Genomic DNA, 20,563 nt, shown 5'->3' on the forward strand with positions numbered 1-20,563 from the left:
CATGCAGTGTCATGCTTACTAGCACCATACTTCATGCTTTAAATGCTCTCTTGGAAAATTTGGGTTTTTATGTCTAAAGAAAGGGATGTATTGAAAACAGTTAAGAAATTCATTCAAATGGATTTTGTTTGAAAACAGTTGTATTAGCTACAGTTTGCATACTGGATTTCTTAAATCTTACTTCTATCATTTATCTTGAAGATGTGCTGAATTATGCAAAAGTAGCATTCATTGTGTGCCATCTGGCACCACACTCCCTTCGGAGGTTCACCAACTGCCAGTGTGGCCCAGCGTAACAGACCATAAGCGAATAAAGTGAGGTAATGAGGCATGACTGCCAAAGTTTAGGGGACATACTACTTTCTTCTGGTTGTCAGTTATTAGTCTGAGCTTTATATATTCAACCTGTGCTTTTTATAACACATAAATGCAACTAAATTCACTAATTCTCAAAGCAGCCCAAACCAAAATAAGGTTTTTAAAACAATTATTAACACATAAAATACACATTTTTAACCTCAAAATATTAACAACTTTAAGAAAAGGTGTTGAGAAGGGAACATAAAGTGCATTTTTAAACTCTGAACCCAGTTAAATAAACCCTTCACTGGGTTTCTTATAACTAGTTTCAGAAATAGTAGGTTTACAAGTCCCATTTCCTATCTGCACTAGAAGTATTTTTATATTTATCACTTTAGATTGTAGTTACTAAAGTACTTCCAATGTCTGAACCCTACTCCTATTTTCTCATTTATTAAGAATGTTCTGTTTTGAATAAAGATGGTCCCAAATCAAAATCCCATATCCAAATACCTTCAACTTGGGAAACTTCAGATCCAGATATGAGTTTAGTCTTGGGCCCATGTCTAATTTTGAGTGAAACATGAAATGCAATGAGTATAATGTTTTGTGTTTATGGGTACATAGGACAAGACAATAGTGGTTTCAGACAAGACAGACATTTTAACAAGGAGTTATTAATAATATATTTGACAAATAACTTATTGCACAAAATGCTCTACCTAAAGGAAAAGGGTGAAGAGTTTTTTCAGAGTTTAGGGAAGGCTGGATACGCTGGCTACTAATTTTTAAACTCACTTTCTGTTCTTCAAGCAAAATATGGAGATATGAGATAACTTTTAGAGCTAGGTATCAAATACATGTTCCATGTTTCTCCCTGCAGGAAAGTGAAATTGACAAGATCCTTCCAGGCGGGCAGCCAGGGAGCCATTTTGACAAAAAAAAATCAAAACTTTTCAGCAAAATTCAGCAGAATAGCTGAAAACTTACTTTTACAAAAAGGGCATTTTTTTCCATTAGAAAATCATTTTGAAACAGAATTCCTGAACAACTCTTCATTTAAAAGAAAAAAAATCCCTCTCAAAAGAATGGAAGGGGAATTGATTAGCAGGAGGATGTGCAGAAGTGGTGATCGCAGGGGGATCTGCAGTAAGATGGAGGGAGATGGCTACTCTCCATCATTTGAGAGCATTTCTCTGTGGTTGTAGGGAAGCCAAATTTGGACTCCTGCATTCAAAGCAAGGGGGGCGACTTTAATGTATTAGCAGGGGACAGGAATCAGGCATCAGTACCCTGGGGAGGCTGGAAATATCTGGGTGGTACCGAGGAATACTGCAAGCCCCTCAAGGAGCCACCCCATTCTCCCAACTAACTATATTGAAAACTCCACCAAAGAGCCTTAGTGTTCAGTGGCAGAAACACGAGTTCCAAATCCCTCTTCCTGCCCCTAAAAAGCCCAGTAGTCCTACCCCACTGGCAGAAGGTCAGACCCACACTGTGTAAGGCCTGGCCAGTACTCTTATGTATTGTAAAGTCCAGCCAAAGAGCTGCAAATTGCAATGGCAAATCCATTTCAAAAATTGGAGTACAAGAGGGAACCCACAAACAGCCAGCCACACAATGTTTCCCAGCCTAATCCTAAACTCTATCCCAAATGGAACAGCAGTTCACCCTCTGTGATATGAGGGTCAGCTACACCAAATACATGCTCTCCCAGTATTCTTGGTAACATTCATCCAAATATGGAACACTTTATGGCAACATGTGACAAAACTCAGTCACCAACCAAAAATTAAAGTGCACCAATCACAACTTACAGAATGGAAAAAAAAATTGTTTTGTGAAATTTAAAAAAGTCAACAAATTATACTGAATGTTTTTTAAACAAAAAAAAATTTGATCAGCTCTAATAAGAAGTAACTGCTGAAATCAGGAGTTACTGTGAAGACTTGTGTGAGATGAAATTGGGCCAAACTGTATATCCAGCATTCTTTGTCAGCACTAAATTTACATTTATGCTTAAAAGTCTAGCTCAAACCCCTGCACCTGTGTGGAATTTCACTGAAGTCAATTTGACTCCATGTGGGCACAAGGGTCCATATTAGCACATCTGTTTGCAGAGTTTATGAATTTTATATTCTTTAACTTTTCATGTAAAACCTAGTCTTACAAATTTCTTTACTATTAAACCTTTCATAATAAGGCATTGTTTTCTATATGGTCACATTTGTACAGCTTGGGCCTGATCCAAAGCCCATTGAAGTTCTTTTTGACCAGATTGTCTCGCCTATAATTTTTAGAATATCTATTCCTATGTAGCACTTACATTGTTCTTTATGTTCAGAACACTGTCTACACTAGCTAATTAATCCTTACAATAACTGTGAGGTAGTTATATTAGAATTGTCCTAACAAGAAAAGCAGTATCTAGAAATAAGGAAAATTAAAGATAGAGCAGCTGTTGTACTGTTCAAAGCAAATAATTTGTCAAGAGTGTTTGAAAAAAAGCTGTTTCTAAGAAAGCACAATGAATCCCCGTTTTGAATTGTATCCTCAGTTTCATGACCCTGTATATCCATGTGAAGCAACAACTGAAATAACTGGGGTGGGGAGGGAGATACTACGCTGTTCTATTGATCTGACCAAGGAATTTGCTGTAATACCATTACAAGGATCAAAGAAAGAAAAAGTAATACTTTAGGCTAGAATTTACGTTCAATATCTGCTTTTCTATTCATTCTTCTTGCTAATTAGATTTTAATAGAACACCCTAAAGCCGCCTCCAAAGATATAAACTGTATGTTCCAAATTTCCTTCGTGTCAACTCTGTTTACTGACAGTAACAGCAGGATGATCAGTTCTGCCAATAATGTGGAGAAATTCCACCTCTTTATCTATTTTTACTTCAAACCATTCTCAACACTGGTACCAAAACCTCTCTGAGGCATTGAGCTAGGATTGCTAACTATGCCACAATGTACTCAGCTAAACATTATATTAATAGTTGTACCAGGCCATCCACAGTACTTGTTATTTTTGGATATCATTTTATTTTTAGTATATTCCAGGTACAGATATAATCTTACAGAGATAATCAGGACAGAAGAAAGAAAACTTTTAAATATAAAAATATATTTTTAACAATAAGTAAAGAAAATTAAATAACCAAAGAACTGTCTAAAGCATTCTGTTAAATGCTGCCTTCTTTGCTCAGTTTAACAGAAAATCAATTAAAATGGAAATGTAAAGGCCATTCTGCCTAGCCCCAAACATTAAAAAGTCATAATATTTGAATCTACATAATATAAACTGTCTTAAAAATCATAATTAAAAATAATAAATTATAGCGTTTTCTGCCTTCTAATTTTTGAGTCTCCAGCCCTTCTTCAAAAATGATCATTTCTGGCTCAAATTCAACCTTTAAGCATGCATGAAAATGTGAATCTTTCCCATTGGCTGTTTGGAGCGGGGATTCCATCTGCCCTTTCTTATGCCTGGGATTAAGTGATATCATTCTATCCTTTCCCTTTACCGTTATCCTTTCTCCTTTCCTTCCTAGTCTCTTTCCTCCCCCCCATCCCCACTCTCTGCCCCACTCACTTTCTCCTTATATGCTCTGCATAATTTCTTGTCATCCACATGTCCACATATGTTCCCTCCCTTTTTCTCTCTGTATTCTGCCCCACTCCACCTTCCTCTTATTCACTTGAACCCATCTCTGTCTGCCTCCTGCATTATCTTGCTGACACTCTGTGAGCCAAGAGTGTCTAAGTTTTATTCTGTGGAAAGAGTCAAATTCCCTTTTTAATTATGATCAGTGGGCCAGGGAGTACATTTAGGTCTACATATTTCTCTCAGTCATCCTGAACCATTTTGAACTTGAGAAAATTTTCTAATGGATTCACTCAATGGCTGTGAAAACTGAGGTAAATCATGGCATATTTGTATTGCAGCTTTGCATCAAAAGGACAACATAGAGTCCTTGCTGTTTTTTTTTTTTTATGAGTTGATGTTGTGTTGAATATGCCTGTTGCTTAAAATGCTGTAAATCATGAGACTTTTTCCATTACAGGCAGCTTCTGTATTTAACTTGCTAAATCTATTTTACATAGATAAATATGGCCTCTTTATCATATGTTTACCTAGAACCAACATACAAAGTACAGTTTCCCTTTGGGGTTATTTTTTTTTTTCTTTGTAAGGGTCCTTCTTCTAAATACAACTTTTCAAAGTATTTTAGCAATTAAATGGTGATTACAGACATTTCTGCTATAATTTACAATAATATTTTAAGTCACATTCTTTTAATCATGGGTTACAGTGGCATAAAGTTCAGATTCCTGGAGTATGGTTCACTGTGCACCAAAATGCAGACCAAATAAGTTGGTGATGCTTATTTATTTTCCATTTGAAAGTACTGATATTTTGGCCACAAACTGGATTTTAAGATGGAAGATAAATAAGCTTTGCAAACTCGTTTGGTTTGGTTTATTGTATTCTACATATCTGTCCAGTTTTCTTAAAGAGCCTTTGAGAGGCATTGGCAAATAATTTTTTTTAAAGTCTATTTTAAAAAAAAGGTGTGTTTATACTGTCAGTCTCTGAGTCTTTTAAAGTCCCAGCTTGAATGGAAATTGAATTGCAAATATGCCTTGAATATTTCATTTGAATTCTTAGATTTGTAGTTCCACCCATTTTTGCAAAGTGCTGAACTCTTCTTTTTTTTTTTCCCCTTCGGTCTTGACTGTATGAACAGTAGTGCACTGTAACTGAAGTGTAAATCTACAGCACACTACCTGGCCGCATGTGTGGACCCAGCTACCGCTCACTAAAAGTTCCATAATGCACTCTGCTTTAAAATGGTAGTAGATCAAAGTGGACTGTGGAACTTTTAGTGAGTGGTAGCTGTGTCCACATGGCCAGTAAATGTATGGCAGGCTAGTACACTATAGATAGTACACTATAGATTTGCACCCATCTTATTGTGCACTGCCTATATAGACAAGCCCATATTATGTAAATTAGTGAATAGTCTGACACTATATAACCTTGTGCTGTCATTCAGTAAGCAGGTACTACTGGGAGAGGTGATGATCATTCAGTAGGTGACACTCTTGCCTCTTAATCAGTATCTTAATTAAGACAGAGGTTAGACCACTGTGCTGATGGGTAAGATGCAATAGCAAGGTTCTGACTGTTGTGGTCAATGAAGATTGCATGATATGTCTATACAGCAAAGAGAAACCCACAAACTGGCCCATGCCCACTTACTCAGGCTTGCGAGTCTTGGGCTGCTGTGTAGACTTCTGGGCTTGGGCTGCAGCCCAAGATCTGAGACCTTCCCACCTCAGAGTCCTAGAGACTGGGCCCAGCCTGAGCCTGGAAGTCTACACAGCAATGAAACAGCCCCACAGCCCAAATCCCATGAGCCAAAGTCAGCAGACATGGTACAGCCGTAGTGTCTAGTGCTGTGTGGACATATCCTAGATGTGTTTACCTTGTGTCCTAGCCTAATTCCTACTTAATTAATTAGATTCTCTGTACCTAAATTCATTTTCCTGTAGTTTCAGTTGGAAAGATGTTCTTTGCTTTTTGTTCTAAACTTTTGTGTATTTATAAACAACTGCTGTTTTCACCTGAGATAGTTTTCATGATTGATAGAGATCCTTGCTGCTGTTTGTGAAGGCTTTGGGATTCTTTCAGATGAAAGATCCTGTGCAAATGCAAGATCAGCTGGTTAACACTCTTTCTTAATATTCATTGTGCACCTAATTGCATACTTAAAATTACAGTTCAGTGTAGGAAGAACCCTGACTTAATGAAGTAATTGTCACAGTCTTAACATTTGTTGATATGGAGTTTATTGCATTAATATGAAGTATGTTTAATGAACTGTCAATTTGAGTCCTAATGAGTGTTCAACTTAAAAGTAAAGATAAAACGATAAATGTAGCACCAAACTGCAACATTTCAGAGCTGTTTCATAGTAGCTAAATCTACTTTAGCTTCACTTTGGGTATTGGGTATCAATGGAAGAAAGGTAGGAAAAGGAAAGATAAAGTCAAAGGGGATTTGAGGGGTCGGGGGGGAAGGGAACTGGTGTGAGGGGCAACATGGGATCATATTAGATTATTAAACTGCTTAAGACAGTTGGTGAATTTTACTCTGCTGAATAAAACTGTGCCAGTAAGTTGAGAAGCCATGGAAGGGGGTGTGCATAGATGACTGTACATCTCTTTAACACCATCCTTAGAAGAGGCAGGAAATCGTGTTTTATCACTATGTTGCTATATTTGGTGTTTTTCTTTAAAGCTCCAACTCTTGGACTATTTTGATTATATTTGATTACTTTGTAAGAGCTAGGTAATAATAATATTATATGAGAATTTCAGTTTAAAATTAAAGTGAGTTTCTAGCCCTCGTGGTTGTGGAGAAATGCTTGAAAACATGAACCTTACAGCTCAAAATCCAGAAGGCAAATAACAAGATCAAAATGTATTATTTTTTAAAATCTCATGATTTTTCAGGGCATAACTCATGAATTTTGATCTCTTAGATTTGGCAATGCTGAGTAAAGGACAGATGGTATTACAGTTCCACATGCTAGGAAGCAAGGAGGGAAAGATTTTTGAGTTAGAACACCAGTCAGATCGCTCCCAGATCATTTTATCTTCTTTACCATCAAATAAGCAAGGAATCCTTCTGCACTGTTCCTTCCTCCTCTATTTCTTCTAAACCCTTTTCTCCGCTCCTTACTAGGCCCCACAGGGAGGAGAAGAAGAAGAGGAACATATTGGAGAAGATCAAGGCTTTGGTTATCCCCTCCCCAGTGGTTCAGGGGAATTTCTTGCAGAGAGGATGCGGATGACAGAGCTTTAAGCTCTGCCATTGAACCCCTTGCTGACAGCAAAGCTGCTCCTGCATCTCAGGAGAGACCTCTGGATCCAGCTATCTCCACATCTCATGGACCTGATACTGGCCATCCTAGAAATCTGACTTCATATGTATAGGAAGTGGGTTTCACTGGGCCCTCTTCCCTCAGCATTATTGCCACTATTTGTCCAACCTGGAGACAGCAGGCATTTCCCAATAAGCTCCCCCTCTCTGTCTCTCCTGCCAAACTGTTGGTATTTGCAGATGCAGCTTAGTTATGTTCCTTGCCTGTCAGCCATACCCATCATCCCAGATTGCTGGTAAGCTCAGCATTTTGGGAATTCTCTTCTCCTCACCTCACCCTCCCCTGCATAGTAGCACTTCTAGCACTACAGTAGTTCCTTTCTTCTCCGGACTGGTACAGTCCTTGCCACTAGCATCAATTCTGCTCACTCTATTCTCACTCTATCTGGGCTTCCAACAATCTCTTAGGTGCTCAGGCAAACTCTGTACCTGCTTTTATGCAAACTTACAACTCTTGGAATTGGGTTTCCCTTTTAGAGTCTCTTCTCCTGGATGTAGTCTCATTTGCTTTCCCTCCAAATAACAGTGGAAGAAAGACAACTCTCTTGCAGACTAGCTCAGTCATCAGCAGTTAGTTGCCTGGGAGAGGAGCCCCAGTATTCAGGTTTTTCAGTTAAATATAGTTAAAATTTAATTTCAACTCAGTCTGACAAATGCCAAACTTTCTTGTTTCTGCTAGAGAAATACCAAACCCAAAATTCTGGGACTGGAGCATGAAGCGACATCTTGCCTTCCCTGATCTCTCTCCACTCAAAATGTCACTGAAATAGCAGGCAAGACAGTGATGATTATTTTAGCTTCTTAGAGGCACATGGCCCTTTATTCTCCTATTTAATTAACCTCCATGCTGGCCACTTCTCAAGACATCCAACCTTTTATCTTGGAGTTCGTCGTTCCAGGCCTAATCCAGTCACTTGAGATTAATATGGAAATTGAGTAGTGCTGGTTCCAAGAAAAGACTGCCGTGGAGGTTGCAGATTGTCTTCTTGAATAGGAAACCTTCCACTAACATGATGGGTCTTTCTATGGTTGTGCTTCTGATCAAAACATCATGCACTGTTCCTCTTCTATAAAGAATATTTTGGATTTTTATATTAGCAGGATTTGAGGGGGCTTTAAATCAGAGTACTCTGGGTATAAGATTCTGCTATTTTGGCCTTTGAGGGCCCTATTACTGACATAGATTTTAGCTTATTTCAAATAGCTTTTCCATTTCCTTCTCTCACAGAGACCTTTACTTAATCCTATCACTCCAAAATGCTCCTTAGCACAGAACCTCCTATTGATTCTATAAGCCAGGTTTCATATTCCTGACTCTGAAAGTGACTTTGTTTATAGTTATTTCAGAAAGGAGGACTGGAGAATTAAGTTCTTTGGTTATTTCTCTTCCTTCCAGTTTTTGTCCAATAAACTGTGAACTCTGGCTTCCTTTGGAGCTTATTCCCACAGTGGACGCTGAGTTACATCTTAATTGTTTTAGCTACCTTTTTTCCTCAGGACAAGTGTTTACATTCTTTTAGCTGTTAAAAGATTTCAGATATTTTACTTGTCTTGTTCCCAAGACTTCAGGAAAGTTAACCAGTTGTTCTTTGAAAGTGTTGCCACTGCATGGTCCCATTTTTGGGATTGGTGCCTGGAATCAGTTGACAAGCGGTGTCAGTTCGGACCATTCACCAACCCCTTCCCCTCCTCCGTCATAGAAGATTCTAAGGTCATAAAACCACTCTGGCCATAGTTGCCCTTCAGTTCCTTCTTAATAGATATCGTGCAGAAAGCTCACATTGTATGCAGTGTCCTTGACACGTTTCTCAACAGGTGGTTTGGTTTGGGGTTTTTTTTGGTCAGTTACTCGCCTTTCCTTAATTTCAGAAAGGAGAAAAAGAGCCTGTTCAGCATGGGCATCATGAGGATCTGCATGGAACAGAATGGTTGCCACACTCCTACTGACCAGAACGCTCCTTAAGCCCAGTCATAAATGTGTAAATCCAGCATTGTCTTTGGAGATTGACTTGTAGAAATGGGCAGACCACCTAATACACCTTTACTGACATGTTGGCCGATAAGGTCCAGTTGAATAAGTCTGGTGATGTACGTCCAGCATTAACTTTTGAGATTGGCTCTTCAAAATGGCTCTATGTCTTGCTTAAACAGAGTCCAGGTTCCTGGTCTCCTCTGTCTGATGAATTCTGGTCCTGTTGACTCTGAACTGCAAATGATGGAGTTTGATGATCAAAATAACTGGTAATAAGGTCATAAATACATCTAAATCAACCTTGTCCAGTGCCAAGGATTCAGCACCATGGTGGTTTGGTGCTCCAGTATAATCATCGTGAGTATCCCTGATCTGGTTAATTGAGTATGGTGCTGAGGACCCAGCACTACTGACTCGGGAGATTCACATGCAGAGTTATTACTGCATACTGCAGTTATATTGTTATCAGCAAGTACCCTTCTTCTTCAAGTGCTGTCCCTGTGGGTGCTCCACTCTAGGGGATGGTGCATCCCAGAGCCGTTGGTCGGAGATTTTCAGTAGCAGTGCCTGGTCGGGATGCACACACTCAGTTGGTATCTCCCGTCTCGTTGGAATCTTCCTGAGTGCATGCGTCCCGCACCCTCCTCAGTTCCTTCTCAACCGTCCTCGGCTGAAGATGGGACTTAGGGCAGTGCTGCCTTTTCTTTCCTGATCTCTATTGGAAACAGTAACAAAGAACATAGAAATAGTTATTAGTTACATCCCGGTCATTTCCCTTCCTTTAGTATAGTTACATAGTTAGTTAGTTTAAAAAAAAGGTGTGTTTCCTGTCAGGACTCCATGCCACAGTCAGATGGGCACTCACATTGTGTGAAGTGCCTCGGGGACACCCACGTCCCCGTGAAGTGCCTCCATTGCACAAGCCTCAAGTTTACGTCTCGGCGCGACAGGGACCTGCGGCTTAAAATGCTTCTGATGGAAAAATCCCTACAGCCGCTTTCAGAGACAGGGAAAGTTAAACCTGCTCCCACACGCTCCCCGGCCAGATTCGAACCAGTTGGGAGCATTGCTTCACCCTCCCTGGAGCGGAGGCTATTCGGGTCTTAACAGACAACATAGCATGTATGTACTACATCATCAGACAAGGGGGAGCCCAATCATATTCCCTTTGCATGGAAACCATCCGACTATGGAATTGGTGCATACAACATCAAATTCTACCAGCACCCCGTCAATAGACCTCTTTGCCACAACCCAGAATCGAAAATGTCCCCTGTTTTGCTCCAGAGCGGGACTCGGGACTGCATCCCTAGGAGACGCATTCCTCATCCCATGGAACAACTCTCTCCTGTACACCTTCCCACCAATCCCTCTGCTACACAGGGTTCTTCGGAAGATCGTAGATGATAAGGCCTGGATCATCCTTATTACCCTGGCTTGGCCGAGACAGATGTGGTATCCCTACCTACTCTGTATGTCCTCCCATCATCCACAGGCTTTCCCCAACAGGCGAGATCACCTTTCCCAGGACAATGGATGGGTTCTTCACCCCCAGCTCCAAAAGCTCCACCTCACAGCCTCATTCCTTCATGGATTCAAACCCATGAACTAGCCGGTTCCGAGCAAGTCCGATACGTCCTCCTGCATGGTAGAAAAGACTCCACTCGTAAAACCTACCTGCAGAAGTGGAAGCGTTTCACTCTCTGGTGCTCACATAATCACTTAGCGTCCAATATGGTGACCCACCCTAACATTCTAGACAACCTACTGAAACTAAAACAGGACGGACTTTTGCTCAGCTCCATCAAAGTGCACCTGGAGGCGCTTACCACCTTCCATGACCTATTAGAAGGTTATTCACTCTTTACCCACCCCACCATAAAACGATTTCTCACGGGCCTGCAAAATCTCTACCCTGAAATTTACCTAATGGCGGCTACATGGAATCTTAACCTCATTCTTCACGCTCTCATGAAACCTCCATTCGAGCCCTTGGCTACCTACTCTCTTCTCCATATGTCCATGAAGGTAGCTTTCTTAGTTGCAATAACATCGGCAAGCAGAGTAGGTGAAATAAGCGCCCTGATGGCCCATCCTCCCTACACAATCTTCTCCAAAGACAAAGTCACTCTGAGACCACATCCTAAATTTCTCCCTAAGGTGGTATCTACCTTCCACCTCAACCAACCTATATACTTATCTACTTTCTATCCCAAATCTCACAAGACTCCACACGAGGCAACCCTGCATACTCTCGACGTCAGGCGAGTAATCGCCTTTTATTTAGACTGGACTAAGCCATTTCGTAAGTCCCCACGACTTGTTGTCTCCATTACCGAAAGATCGAAAGGTGCGGCTATCTCTAAACAACGTCTGTCCAAGTGGATCTCTGACTGCATCAGATCCTGTTACCGCACACAAAATATTTAACCACCCGAAGGCATTAGAACTCATTCCAATCGAGCTATGTCGACATCCGTTGCATTCTTACATAATGTACCCATTCCTGACATCTGCAAAGTGGCTACATGGTCATCTGAACACATGTTTGCCAAATGCTATGCTCTCACACAAGACACCACAGCAGACACCATAGTAGGCCATAGTAGGCCATACTACTATCTACAGTACTCACTGCCGCATCTCCAAAGTCCCACAAACCATCCTTGGTACTGCTAGACATTCACCTAGAGTGAAGCACCCATAGGGACAGCACTCGAAGAAGAAGAGACAGTTACTCACTTTGCAGAAACTGAAGTTCTTCAAAATGTGTGTCCCTGTGGGTGCTCCACTCCCCGCCTTCCTCCCCTCTACTTTGGAGAACTAGTATAATTCTCCACAGTAGAGAAGGAACTGAGGAGGGTGCAGGATGCATGCACTCAGGAAAATTCCAACGAGATGGGAGATACCAACTGAGTGCATGCATCCCAACCAGGCACTGCTACCAAAAATCTCCGATCAACAGCGCCAGGACGCACCATCACCTAGAGTGGAGCACCCACAGGGACACACATCTTGAAGAACTTCAGTTACTGCAAAGTGTGTAACTTTCTCCTCTGTCTGTTTTGAAGGTTGCCTCAAGGGGACTCTAGCTTCGAAGACTACCATTGCTAGATGGATTAAAGAATGTATTTGTATAGCCTGTGAGCAGGCCAACTGCTTTTTAGAGAATGCCACTGGTGGACAGACTGTGGTGTCTGTCTCTGAGTTGTACAAGGCTGTAACCTGGTCATCTCTGCACATGTTCATCTCGGTCTCAAATGAATCTTCTGTTTGCACAGGACACCCAAGTTGGTAGAAAGATGTTGAAAGTGGCATATTAAAGTACTGCTTGCTACCTTTGTCTTTAGTGCTTACTCCTAGAAAGGGAAATGAGACAGATAACAAAGGGAAATTTCTTGCAGGTAATTCTGTTTGTTGTGGTCTCCTCTTCTCCTTTTCTGTTCCTCACCATTTTCCCCATCTGAGGAAGGAGTGGAGTGCTGTTTATTCTTTTCTTTCTCGGTTATGTCTATCCTTATTTCTGCTTTGGAAATATCTATGGGAGGGATCTGAACAGGTCTTCTTATATGAAATGTTCCGACTCTCAAATCTTTTGCTTCCTTGCTTCTTGGTAGGTGGAGCCTTCATGCCATTTGTTCTTTATAGAAGAAACTAAGTCAAACAGAATTACTCATAATCCTTTTCTTCCCTAAAGAATTTTGAGCTGAAGGGGAACTCTGACCCAGAAAAGTACCTGAAACAGCTAGTAACGCCTTTAGCATGTTGGGAAGTAGGAAGCTCATAAGTGCAGTAAGTGACTTTGAGATCTGATTTTATTGTCTATGTAATAATAATAATTATTGATTTAATTGTCATTGGTAGATTCATAGATTATACATTTATAGGTCCATACGCCAAGGAAAAAACTAATGATAGTAACATTGTTGGTGGTGGTACAAATGGGAGGAAGTGTGGGAGTAGATTAGTACTTGTGTTTTATCATAGTCAGTTTGAGTTAGTGGTTGGATATCCAACAAGAGACAACTGAAAGAGAAGCAAAAATGTGAGAGGGCAGTGATAAGACACTGGGGAAAGATACAGGATGAGTCAGAGTAGAGATAGTAATTGGGGGACCTTAACCAATCCCATGCCTCCAGAGATACAGTATAGAAGAGGGGACCATGGGCACCCACATAAAGAGAGAGAGAAGAGGAAGGGGAGACATTCAAGAAAAGATTGGAGAGGTAGAAGAAGAACCAGTTGAGCACAGATTCATGAAAATTAATTGTGACAATTCTATTTAGTTCTTCAAGTAAGTGTTTCCGAACAAATAGGTTCCTTACAAATCTCTCCCACTTTCTTCAGTGAAAATGGGGGATTTTAGGTGCACAGAAGTGGCACAACATTCTGACTGTTTTGATCACGGTATCTTCATATTCACAAATTTTAGTGTTTGGGGGAGCAGTATTTTTAGAGCTGCTATTTTGAGAATTACTTTCCTTTGCCACTTACACCAGCTTTCTGAAGTACTTTCATCCCAGGTGTCACACACACACACCATCTTATGTTACTATAGCAGTCAAATCACTAAATAATTTGGCCTTTTAAGTCTCTTTATTCCATTATTATTCACACTGAATTGTATGAGCCTATAGAATTTCATTCTGAACAGTTTAAATGTGATCCATTAAAAGGTTTGCCTGGCTGTTACCATTTATGGGATAGTTTTTCCATATTTTTGTAGGATTTTCCATGTTTTTACTTTTAAACATGTAGAAAATGTTCTAGTTAAAAGTACAAGATGGTTTAAATACTTTTATACAGCAAGGCTCACATTACTTAAAATCATGGTGTTAATATGGTTGGTGGCACTTCTCACTGCTGTCTCCTCAGTATACCTTGCATGATCCCTGAATTGCCTGTGAAAGCAGCACTGCTGCTTGTATGAGACTACCCTGGTACTGGGGCCCCGACCAATGCACCCTGATTTTGGCATCCTTTTCTCCCATTTGTGAAGTGATAATTTCTGCCATACAAAAAGATGCCATAATAGAGCAGATCCCCAACCAGTGCTTTGGTGATTGAGGTTGGAGTGTTGGCTATAATTGTTAATTCTGAAGCCTAATAGGAAAATTGAAATGTTAACATTTTAAATAATTTCACTGTTAAACATCTCAGCAGAAACACCAGACCGATCGGGGATTGTGCCTGGTTCTTGATACCGTGGGGGATTGTGAATAAAATACCTCAGCTTTTGTTTCCTAGTCTTTCCCTACTCAGATTCCTTTTTAGGAATGGGAAGAACATACAAATAGAAAGTTGGTGCACAGTGTCATAATATATAGATATGTCTAGCTGAGAGCTTAACAAAGGCTCAGTTATGCTGTGTAAAACAGATACAATAATGTTCTGCTATATTTGGGGATACGAGTGCAGTGGTGGTTCTAATTGCTCTATTCTCATTTATGCAGACAGACATTATTAAACATCCTCACTGGTCTTTTCTGTTCCATTAGAATCATTTTAATGTTAGCTTTCATTATTGTGTGAATTACCTTTAGTCTGTATTATTAAATCTAATTAACTGAACATACACCTTAGAAAATCCAGAGGAGTAGCATGCCTTGTGTAGGGATGCATATCTTTTAAAATGGCACTACACCATAGAAGCTACACAGGGTTTTTTAAGGCTGAAGACTTTAAGAAATGACAAAACCTTTCCTAAGGCCCAGTTCTTAGCTAGATTTCCAATGATATTTTTAGTAGTTCAATTTATAATAAAATGTCCACATTGCTAAGAGCCTTTTATCATTGTCTACTGATAATGATTGCACATTGTCCTCAATAACATATATTCTCAGTGTTTTAATGGGTTTGTCTCCTGCGAATAATTTATCATTAACAAGTTAATTATTTATCATTCTTCTCTAAGGAGCTCATGAAATCAGAGGTTTCTGAATTCTAAAGGTATACCCATTTATGAAAATCAAAAGTAATTTGTTTTTCATGACATAACCAGGTGATAATAAAACTAGCCTTCATCAATTTCTAGGCAATCCACAGAGATATAACAGTTCATATGGAATTACAGTTAGTTTACATAGAGATCAAGTACATTATCTGGTTTTAAAAAATGTTAAAAATGTCCTTATCTTTATAATTATTTTTAAAATGTAATTTACTTGAGAGCTCTGTCTACAAATAGTTCTGTAAACTGAGCCCAGTAGTTTAGTCTGCAGGGGTTGAAAGTGAACCAAGCAGCTAAAGGGTCACTTGGAAGGTTCAAGTTTGACCTCAAACCACAAAGAGAAACACCCAGCAACAAACTTGCTCCTCTCGCAATGATCCTCTGTAGCCACCCTTGCTATCAGAAGCTCAAAGTCACTCCAACAAGACCCTGGCCCTATTCCCTGAAAATAGCCAACACGGTAAGAAGAGGAGACCACATGGCTTTTTGGGGACAGAAAGGAAGTGGCTATTAGAGAAGGAGAGGGGAGAGCACTATAGGAAGTTTCCTTGGTGTGCAAGCCACCTCCACCCAGGTTGCAGAATTTTTTTGAGCATAGACTGACAGTCACAGACTCAGATGTCCAACACAATACTCAGTTTGAGTAGCATGAGATTTGATGTAATTAACACTAACACAGCCCTAGTGTAACTGTGTAGCCAGTTGCTCAATTACACTTTTGTTCAGTTTTGATTCACTTTTGATTAGAGGCCAAATAATCAGGCTAAATGATGCGGTATGAAAAAGAGACATATATACCCCTCTTCTCTGGGAAGCAATTCTTATCTCACCATGTTCACCTTATGCAGGTGTGCTTCAAAGATATGCCCTCAAAATGACTTATATTTAATAGAATCATAGAACTGGAAGGGACCATGAGAGGTCATCTAGTTCAGTCCCCTGCACTCAAGGCAGGACTAAGTATTATCTAGACCATCCCTGACAGGTGTTTGTCCAACCTACTCTTAAAAATCCCCAGTGATGGAGATTCCACAACCTCCCTGAGCAATTTATTCCAGTGCTTAACCATTCTGACAGTTAGGAAGTTTTTCCTAATGTCCAACCTAAACTGCCCTTGCTGCAATTTAAGCCCATTGCTTCTTGTCTTATCCTCAGAGATTAAGAAGAACAATTTTTCTCCCTCCTCCTTGTAACAACCTTTTACATACTTGAAAACTGTTCTCATGTCCCCTCTCAGTCTTCTCTTCTCCAGACTAAACAAACCCATTTTTTCAATCTTCCCTCATAGGTCATGTTTTCTAGACCTTTAATCATTTTTGTTGCTCTTCTCTGGACTTTCTCCAATTTATCCACAACTTTCCTGGAATGTGGCGCCCAGAACTGGACACAATACTCCAGTTGAGGCCTAATCAGCATGGAGTAGAGCAGAAAAATTACTTCTCGAGTCTTGCTTACAATACTCCTGCTAATACATCCCAGAATGTTTGGGTTTTTTGCAACAGCGTTATACTGTTGATTCATATTTAGCTTGTGATCCACTATGACCCCCACATCCCTTTCCGCAGTACTCCTTCCTAAGCAGTCATTTCCCATTTTGTATGTGTGCAATTGATTGTTCCTTCCTAAGTGGAGTACTTTGCATTTGTCCTTCATCCTGTTTACTTCGAACCATTTCTCCAGATCATTTTGAATTTTAATCCTATCCTCCAAAGCACTTGCAACCCCTCCCAGCTTGGTATCATCTGCAAACTTTATAAGTGTACTCTCTATGCCATTATCTAAATAATTGATGAAGATATTGAACAGAACTGGACCCAGAACCAATCCCTGCGGGACCCCACTTATTATGCCTTTCCAGCATGATTGTGAACCACTGATAAAATACTCTCTGGGAATGATTTTCCAACCAGTTATGCACCCACCTTATATTAGCTCCATCTAGGTTGTATTTCCCTAATTTGTTTATGAGAAGGTCATGCGAGACAGTATCAAAAGCCTTACTAAAGTCAAGATATACCACATTTACCGCTCCTCCCTCCTCTCCCACCCCAAGGCTTGTTACCCTGTCAAAGAAAGCTATCAGGTTGGTTTGACATGATTTGTTCTTGACAAATCCATTCTGACTGTTATTTATCACCTTATTATCTTCTAGGTGTTTGCAAACCGATTGCTTAATTATTTGCTCCATTATCTTTCTGGGTACAGAAGTTAAGCTGACTGGTCTGTAATTCCCCGGGTTGTCCTTATTTCCCTTTTTATAGATGGGCACTATATTTGCCCTTTTCCAGTCTTCTGGAATATTGCCCGTCTTCCATGACTTTTCAAAGATAATTGCTAATGGCTCAGATATCTCCTCAGTCAGCTCTTTGAGTATTCTAGGATGCATTTAATCAGACCCTGGTGATTTGAAGACATCTAACTTGTCTAAGTAATTTTTGACTTGTTCTTTCCCTATTTTAGACTCTGATCCTATCTCATTTTCACTGGCTTTCACTATGTTAGACATTCAATCGCCCAGGGGCAGCTCCAGGCACTAGCGCAGCAAGTGCGTGCCTGGGACAGCAAGCCGTGGGGTGCGGTGTGCCGGTTGCCATGAGGGCGGCAGTCAGGCAGCCTTCCGCAGCATTCCTGCGGGAGGTCCGCCAGTCCCGCGGTTTCGACGGTGGGTAGATCACCCGCAGAAACGCTGCTGAATCCGCGTGACCAGTGGACCGGCGCTGAAAGCTGCCTGACTGCCGTGCTTGGGGCGGCAAAAAACATAGAGCCACCCCTGCAATCGCCACCAACCTTCTTGGTTTCTTTCAAGTTAGAAAGACCGTTATATGTCACCTTAAGATCCAACCCAACCCCAGTTTTACCAGTTCCTTAACTTCTTGTTCTGTACTTTCTCTTATCTCTGTTTCAGATACTACATTTTAAACCAGTTGCCCTTGAAGGTACCTGTACTGGGACATAGAACGAATATATCTTGCCTTTGATAATTTGTCTAATTTCTTTACAGTCATTAATATACAATGGTACTCCACAACCTTTACCTTTATTTCTGTCTTTCCTGAACAGCACATGCATCTGCAAGTTTGAGGTTTCCCTTCAGCCTCCTCTCTCCTTCCCTTCATCATCCGCTCAAATCCCCTGTGAAACTCAATCATAGTTTCTAGCTGCATATTCAAATCTCTTCTCTTCTATTCCATCAGCTCTATCAGGCAGTACTTCATACAAATGAAGCACCTTTCAGGTATCCTCTCCAAAATAATGTACACCCCGGGGCTTCCACATCCAGTCTTTTTCATTGTTTCTTCCATTCTTCAGATCACTACCTCTGTAGCTGGCATAGCTTTTCCTCCTAAACTCCTGTCAAGAAGAAAAAAAACACCACCACACCCATCTTTCCTCAAACTCTCCTGTTTTCAACTCTGGTTGCTGGCTCCTGTGCTGCTAACTGGTCAGCTGCCTGCTTTTATAGCCCTGCTGATTATAGATATCCTGCCCCTAATCAAGGTTCAGCTGTGATCAAAATGTCTGCTTCTTGCACAATACACTGCTCCCTATCAGACTTTACAAACTGAAAGCAAACCAGCAAGCCAACACACTGATGAACTGAAATCCACAATCATTCGGCACAATTTGGATGTTCTTTATTTTGTGTGTGCATATGTGCATGTAGAAATTCAACAATACTAAAAGATTGTTAAAAGGAAAAAGAATTACTGCTTTTTCTAGCGAGATAGGAGAGCAGGTAGTCATGCTGAACTGCCTTAATGCTTAGAGCTTCATTTGTGCATCAGGAATAAAGAACTAAGAGGCAAACAGCAAGGTCCTTTGAAGCTAAATGAACATTTAGCAGGTGAGTCATAGAATAGAGAAATGGAAAATTCTCCAATTTATTATCATTAAAACAAACAACGGCCTGCATTGTAATTTTAAAAGACTCAGCTAAAAGACTCAGCACTGTTGACACTGTCAACATGGCAAAAGAATCCTATTTTTAGTCCTCCCCCCCTTTGCTGAAATTTGCATGCTTCCAGGTGTATGAGGTGATGTGATGATCCATGCTAGAATGTGCTTTGCTTGCCTTGTAAAATAAGGAGAGGCAAGGTTTAGAGAACAATGTTGCGCAAAAAAGGTAATTTTGAGTGTCGAATAGATGACTATACCAAAGGTTTTCCTTCAGAGTAAATAATGGCGAGTAAATACTCAAGCTAGCTAAGGAAACTTGAGAGAATTCTTGAAGATCTTTTTATTTCAAGGACACTGTACAAACAGTACAACAAGAGTCTTTTCTGTAACCTATGTATTTTCTTGGGCCTTAAATATCCCATGGTCTGAGTGTCTAGGTCTTTGTTCTTTAGAAGGTCCCTGCTCTTTTCTGCTGTGTTGTTCAGATACATTCCCCTCCAGCTCTTCCCCTGAAGAGTCCTCCTAGGATTTTTAAGGAGATTGTTTCTACAGAACTGGTTTTTGATGAGGAACACAACATGTGGCTATCATGGGAATGATAACACTGACAGCGAAGACAACAAGATTAACAATCTCAATGGAATTTGGAGATTTTTAGCCTTCCCTGGGAAGAAAATAAGCTCAGAATCTCATTTTCTTATAAAACGCTTACACTATCTAACAGAAATGATAGCATAACACGAACTATGGTAAATGTGGAGTGCTATAGTACCTCTTACCCAAGCATCTCAAACATACATGCATTATGTTCCATAATACCTCTCTGAGTAAGTAAGTATTGTTATGACTATTTTACAGATGGAAAACTAAGGCCCAGAGAGGTTAACTGACTTTTGATTAGCTTTACACAACCAGGTTGGTGTCAGAGCTGGGAATAGAACCTGATTCAAAGTTGTGTGTGATAGCCTCTAGGCAGTGTTCTTTCCTGATCTAGTCTGTTTGCATTCATTAAGAACTACTAGGAAATAGAAATTGATCATATTCAAGGGATATTTACAGTACAGTAGCAACCTTAAACATAAATGACAATCATATAAATTAATGCCATGCAGGCAAAGGTGCTCAGTACATCAGATATTAGTTATATTTTGTATTGGAGGAAAAACAATAGCTTATACTGTATATGTGGACCTGAAACTACAGCCCTATATTTGGCTTCATCCAATCTCCTACTTTCACTCCTTTATGATACTTCATGCAGAGGTCCCTGCTGGCAAACAGTGGATATTGATATACTGATAATACCAAAAAAAATGTTCTTTACTTGTGTGTGCAAATTCATGCTTCTTTTACTGCATAAAATCCACTAAAAATTATGTAAATAGTACATAAATATTTCAAAAATTCTATAATACACTTTTTTTTTGCACATTGAGACCATTGTTTATATTATATATAATTTTTAAATCCCTTTTAGCATTTAGCTT

The 20,563-nt window shown here is 40.1% G+C and overlaps 1 protein-coding gene and 1 long non-coding RNA gene across 3 annotated transcripts in view; one reads left to right on the forward strand and one right to left on the reverse strand.

Annotated features, from left to right (window-relative positions):
* Positions 1–20,563, forward strand: part of LOC117882910 (connector enhancer of kinase suppressor of ras 2-like) — a 376,187-nt gene that overhangs the window by 151,752 nt on the left and 203,872 nt on the right. The window lies entirely within an intron of this gene.
* On the reverse strand, positions 4,289–18,590 carry LOC117882557. Of its 2 annotated transcripts, XR_004647040.1 has the most exons (3): positions 18,215–18,590; positions 10,695–10,870; positions 4,289–9,944 (listed from the first exon to the last, which is right to left on the reverse strand). It is a non-coding gene; the product is annotated as an uncharacterized LOC117882557 (long non-coding RNA). The 2 variants fall into 2 exon arrangements; XR_004647041.1 differs by lacking the exon at positions 10,695–10,870.

Source organism: Trachemys scripta, chromosome 9, assembly GCF_013100865.1.
Source record: "Trachemys scripta elegans isolate TJP31775 chromosome 9, CAS_Tse_1.0, whole genome shotgun sequence".
Lineage (NCBI taxonomy): Eukaryota > Metazoa > Chordata > Testudines > Emydidae > Trachemys > Trachemys scripta.